Here is a 6,071-nt window from a genome sequence, read left to right as displayed (position 1 = left end):
TCGTTCCCTTGTTTATAAGCATCTATAGCTTCGTTGATTTTACTTAAATTTGTTGCGTAGCAGTATGGAATACCATGTAATCTTCAGCGAAGTTCCATAGCCTTCGGCTACTTTGGCTTGAATGACTTAGACTGACTACTGTGTTTGTCATGTGTTGACTAAAGGTACATTAACAGCTTTCACTTTCTGCGGAACTTCCGACTTGAAAATTATCTTTTTATTGTTGCGACTTCTCGTAGGTAACAAATGTAGGGTATTTTAACCTATGCAGTATTATGTATACAAATAATATAATATTTATATATACAAATAATAATATATCATAATGTGATTAATAATTATTTTCTCTTTAATATAAAATTAGTCAATTATATAGGGACATGTCATTATTTATATAAAAATTATGTACATTATTTGTGTATATAATTTTATTGATTTTAACCTTTGTGTAAATAGGCTTAAGCTAAAATAATAGCGCTTAGAATATGAAAAAAATCTAATGTGTGTATTACAATACAATATGATAAAAGTGAAATTATGAAGAAAGAGAGATAAACTAAGAGGTATTTTATGTGGCTTACGAATGATTAAAATGTCTACATTCATAATATAGGTATTAATTGATATGTATCAAAAAAAATATAGAATTACTTTCTAAGGTTGTTTAGTCTATGTTTTTACCTCTTTTCTTCTCTCTTAGATAGATCTTTTATATTTATAAGACGATAGATGAAAAGTTACATTCAAATTAGGAGAGTTAGGGTTTTTAATCTTAATTAACATAATTAATATCTTTGTTCCCATGATCAAAGCAACCTCAACTCAAAATGTTTTTTGTTATTGTGGCGTACCCATTCCTCCATAATACATTGACATCATGCAAATCTATCAAGTCATCATCATCAAATTCTTGGATTGAAGCCAACATTTTAAAACCTAATAAATCATCATCATAATGTTCCACATAACCATGTGGCTCCACTTCTTGTAAACCATCACCGTATTATGTATCATGATGTGACTATTGAACGTCATAGTTGGTTTCTGCGAATGTATCTATAGGTTTACAAATAGTTTTTTCTTTTAAATTTTTTCTCTCATGTGAAGAGAAAACCACTAAGATAATCAATATTTTGATAATTTACAATGTTGACAAGTGTGTTACTCGTGATACTTCTTGGTTTCATCCTTAAAAAAATGTTGTTCTACTCTCAATTGATACAAAAAAAATATGACTAAACAATTAGATTAATCCCTTAAATGTTGTGTTTGCAAGGATTTCAACCATTTTTTGTTGCCCTCCAGCATATTCCATTCAATTATTATCTCTTTTTGTCCATTCCCATCCATAATGGATCAATGCATAATTTGTTATTTCAATTGATCTTATAATAAATTTATTCAAAACTATATTTGTTAGATGAATTCAAAACAAAATGTACAAATATAATCTTACAAAATATTAGTTTACCCATTTCATGTGTAAAGTACAAAATTAAGAGTTTAGAGTTTTAGAGATTTATGGTTACGATATCAATTTACACCTGATATATATTAAAATATCAATTCACCACTCTCATAGTAAAAAACAATTTACCTTCATGTGATAAGAGATCAAGTTACCCTTACATGATAAATGTTCATTACACCCATCTCGCAGTTTTTTTACGTGTCATAACTTACAATAGGAAATAAACTCTTAAAAAATTTGTTACAAAACTTGGCAAATATTATTTTACCCTTAAATGGTAAAATATCCATTTACCCCCACCAAAAATATCTATTACACTCATTTCAAAGTTTTTCTATGTATCATAACTAACAAGATTAAATATGCTATTTAAAAATATTACTTTACCCCTTGAATGGTAAAATATCATTCAACCTACACATGGTAAATATCCATTACGCCCATTTTGAGGTTATCCTATGTTTTTGCAACTAATAGTATTAAATATACTCCTGAAAAAATCGCTACAAAATTTTAGAAAATATCATTTTACCCTCAAAATGGTAAAATAATAGTTTACCCCCACATGTTAAAATATCACTAAACATCTTTTAATCATTCTACATTTTGAAACATAATTCAAAACTTACATTCAACACACTGCAAAATAATACATGATTAACAAATAAATAAAATTTTAAGTTAATTTTCATTTAAATACCTTGATATAATGATCTTCTTTCTTTGAAATTGAAATCATGATGTTGGAATTTGAGTGAAAGCTGAGCATGTGAAATTACCAAGCTTGTAGGGTGTGATTGTGATGCTCTTTTGTTGATATAAGCTTAGGGCTTATATAAAAGAGGCGGAAGGTGACTTTGGTATTAAATTAGTGGTTCTAGTCATATTTGTTTGTCACCCAAAAAGCTGCTCAATTTCTTTTAAGTCACTAAATTGTCGTTATTTTCTTTTATTATTTTAATTGAAAATAAGGGTAGTTCAATCTTAAAAATCTAATAAGTAGGGATAAAATTTAACAAAATAAAGATTATCTTAGTAGTTTTTTAATATTTAAGATGAATATGGTAATTAGATGATTCTTTATATTACCTGTTACATCACCTTGGTAATAAATTTTAACTAGAATCTTTTACTACCTGATGAACCAAATAAGGTAATACTAATAATAAAAGATAAATTATTAAAATAATTAATCACATATTAGTGCGACACAAACACCCCTTTAAGATAGTTTTCTTAAGCTTATAAGGGTTACTTAAAAATGGGGTGTTATAATAACTCATAGAGTTGTATATGATGATGGACTAATGGGTGGCATGACCTACTTATGTGGCAAGACATGTCAGATCTACAATTTATTTAGGTTATGCCAAGGCTTGGAAACCAAGCCTGTGGGGTTGATCTGATAAGGCTTGATACTATTCAAATTATTAAAAAATAAAAATTAATAATATATTTTTTGGAACTGAAAAGATATTAATGATTATTAATATATTTTATATTTCACATGTTATCATATTTGTTAATTATTTATATTTTTGGGTTCTCTAAAAAACATTAATAATTAATATCTTGAAAAACTAAAAGATATTATCCAAAAAATAAAATTAATATTATATTTTTGGGAATTGAAAAGGCATTAGTGATTATTAATATATTTTGTGTTTTTGATGCATGCAAGGTTCCATTGTCATTTTTGGGTTCCAAGTCATCCTCATGCCTCGATGGAGCCTTTGAAGCCAAGAAGGATGAAGTTCTAGCAATTCTGAAGCCAAAGGAAGCATTGCACCTTCAATTTTTTCCCCAGCTTCACTTTTGGGCATAGCCTCATTAGTTGGACTCAAGGACCCCTTGAGTGGTTTGCTCTTTTGGCCTAAAATAAGCTTCACATGGTGCATTTCCAAGCCCAATCCACCTGAGCCTCTTTTGAAGCCCATTTATAACTCAAACATGTACATTTAGTTGGCTTAGAACTAAATTGAAGCTTGGTTGCAAAGCTAAGAGAGATGGTTCCTAGACTTAGGGAAAAAGGTGTCCTATTTTATCTTGTATTCATTAATAAGGAATAGGGTGTGATATGTGCTTAGCTTAATTTAAGGGGTTTTAGTACAATTCAATTAATTTTTGCCTAGGATGTCTACTTTGCTACCAACCCTCTCATTATATAAAGGGTGGCCTCACACCATGTATTTCATTAGTCATTATTGGAATTTTTATAAACTTTATCGAGAAGTTTTGAAGCTTTCACTTGTCTTTCCTTTATCCATTCAGTCATGGTGGAAGACCACAAGGTTGGTGGAACTTTCCTTTATGCCTTTTAAAATTAGAGTGTGCATGTGTGTTACTTTTGCATATGGTAGAGAGTTATGCTAAAATTACGTTTCCTACCACTAATTTTGATCAACATTTTGACTGTTTTATCTATTGAATCTTGAAAGAAAACTCTTTGTGTTGCGTTTCCATTGATATGACTTTGGTTTGACTAAGAGATCATTTTGGTTGCCCATTTAAATAAACAAAAAAATTGTACATACCAAATAAACAGTGAAAATAGTTTTCTTGGTTTTGATTGACTATTGCATGTCTTGATGAGATATGCACCATTTGGTATCAAAGCTTTGGTTTTTTTGTGAGCTACTTGTGATTTTCTTCATTTTAGAGTTACTATTCATTACCAAAAGTTATTGTTCACTAGCGGATACTGCTCATAGAACGTAAAATTTGCCTAAAACCAAACAATATTCTAGCCTAAACATATACTACACACCACACCTTAAAACCCAACCCTAAAACATTTAAAACCTTAACCTTTACCTATTTATCTATTATTAAATGTCCCAAAAAAGAAACTCATCCTCATCTTCTTCACCCTTTTACCCTTGGGAAGTTGGCCATATGGAGTTAAGAGGAGAGGTTAAGGAGTTTAAAGATCAATTAACTCAAGTCATGCAACACCTTAGGGACATGGCTATAACACAAAACCAAGCACCCTCACTACCTCAATCAACCCTACAACACCTCCCAAGAAGACACATTAGACACCATCCTCTTCCTACGCAGTGTGGAGAGGAATTAATTATTTCTAGTGAAACAAGTGAGGAAGAATAAGAAAGAGCGCCAAGGAGAAATAAGAATGATGATAAGGGATTAAAAATTGATATCCTGGAATTTGAAGGAAGTACAAGCCTTGATGACTTCATTGATTAGTTACATTCCATTGAAAGAGTCTTTAAGTATAAAGGTTACTCAGATAAGAAAAAAAAGTAAACTAGATATCTTGAAATTCAAAAATTATACATCTTTGTGTCAGGAGAATTTGAAAAGGCAAAGAGAAAAGGACAACAAAGAGAGTTTTAGATCTTAGAAAAAGCTCATGATGCGGAGATTTCTTTATGAAAACCATAAAGAAGATCAATACCTCAAACTACACACTTTTAAACAATTGTTTTGAGGATGTATGGTTAAGAAGTGACTTGTTGGAGGTTAAAAAACAAACCATTGTAAGATTTCTTGGTGGATTAAACCAAGACATAGCTAATGTGGTTGAGTTACAACCTTATTGCACCTTTGAGGATGTATGCAAGTTAGCCATTAAGGTTGAAAAGAAAAAGAAGGCCATAAAGCCCATGGTTTCCAAGTCATTCTCCAAAAGGACATTATTTAACAAAAGTACATCTTTTACCAAGGGAACTATCTTCAATAAAGGTTTCTCATCCTATACAAAGGTTGTCGATTCTTCTTCCAAGGAGAAAGGCAAGGAAAAGGTGATTGAGCTAACCAAAGATGAGCCTCAAATGGTGAAGACCAACATCTTTAACAAAAAGTACTTTAAATGCCAAGGCTATAGATACTTCCAAGTCGAATGCTCTAATAAGAGAGTTTTAACCTTGATGGAGATACAAACCATTGAGGAGTCCCTTCAAAAAGAAGAAAGTGAAGATTCCATCCAAGAATTTGGTAATGCCAAGAGTGAAATGCTGATAAAAGAGAGTTGTTAGTCATTAAAAGGGTTTTGCATGCCAAGCCTCTTCCTTATGAAGAGCAAAAACTTCACATTTTTCACCAAGGTATACTATTGGAGGTAATGTGTGTTCTTTAATTATTAATAGTGGGAGTTGTACAATTGTAACCTTATCCACCTTAGTAGACAAACTTAGATTATCAACCATGCCACATCCTTAACCATACAAACTACAATAATTGAGTAATGGAACCAGCCTATAAGTTACAAGGCAAGTGCTTATTTCTTTCTCCATTGGAAAATATTATATTGATGACATTTTGTGTGATGTGATTCCTATGGATACTTGTCACTTGTTATTGGAAAGACCTTGACAATTTGATAGGGAAGTAAAGCATGATGGCAAGAAGAACACTTACTCCTTTAGATTCAATAGCAAGACTATCACTTTAACCCCTCTTAGTCCACAACAAGTTCATAAGTCTATCAAGGGAAAAGAAATCAAGAAAAGAAGTTCATTTATGAGTGGACACAAGTGAAAAGAGCTTTTGATTGTCATCAACCAGTTTATGCATTGCTAATACTTGAAGGGAAGATCGACCAAAGGGTGAACTTTTGCTTGAAATAGGAGAATTTTCG

The sequence above is a fragment of the Mangifera indica genome, chromosome 1 (genome assembly GCF_011075055.1).
Source record: "Mangifera indica cultivar Alphonso chromosome 1, CATAS_Mindica_2.1, whole genome shotgun sequence".
Lineage (NCBI taxonomy): Eukaryota > Viridiplantae > Streptophyta > Magnoliopsida > Sapindales > Anacardiaceae > Mangifera > Mangifera indica.
This window is presented reverse-complemented; position numbering follows the sequence as displayed.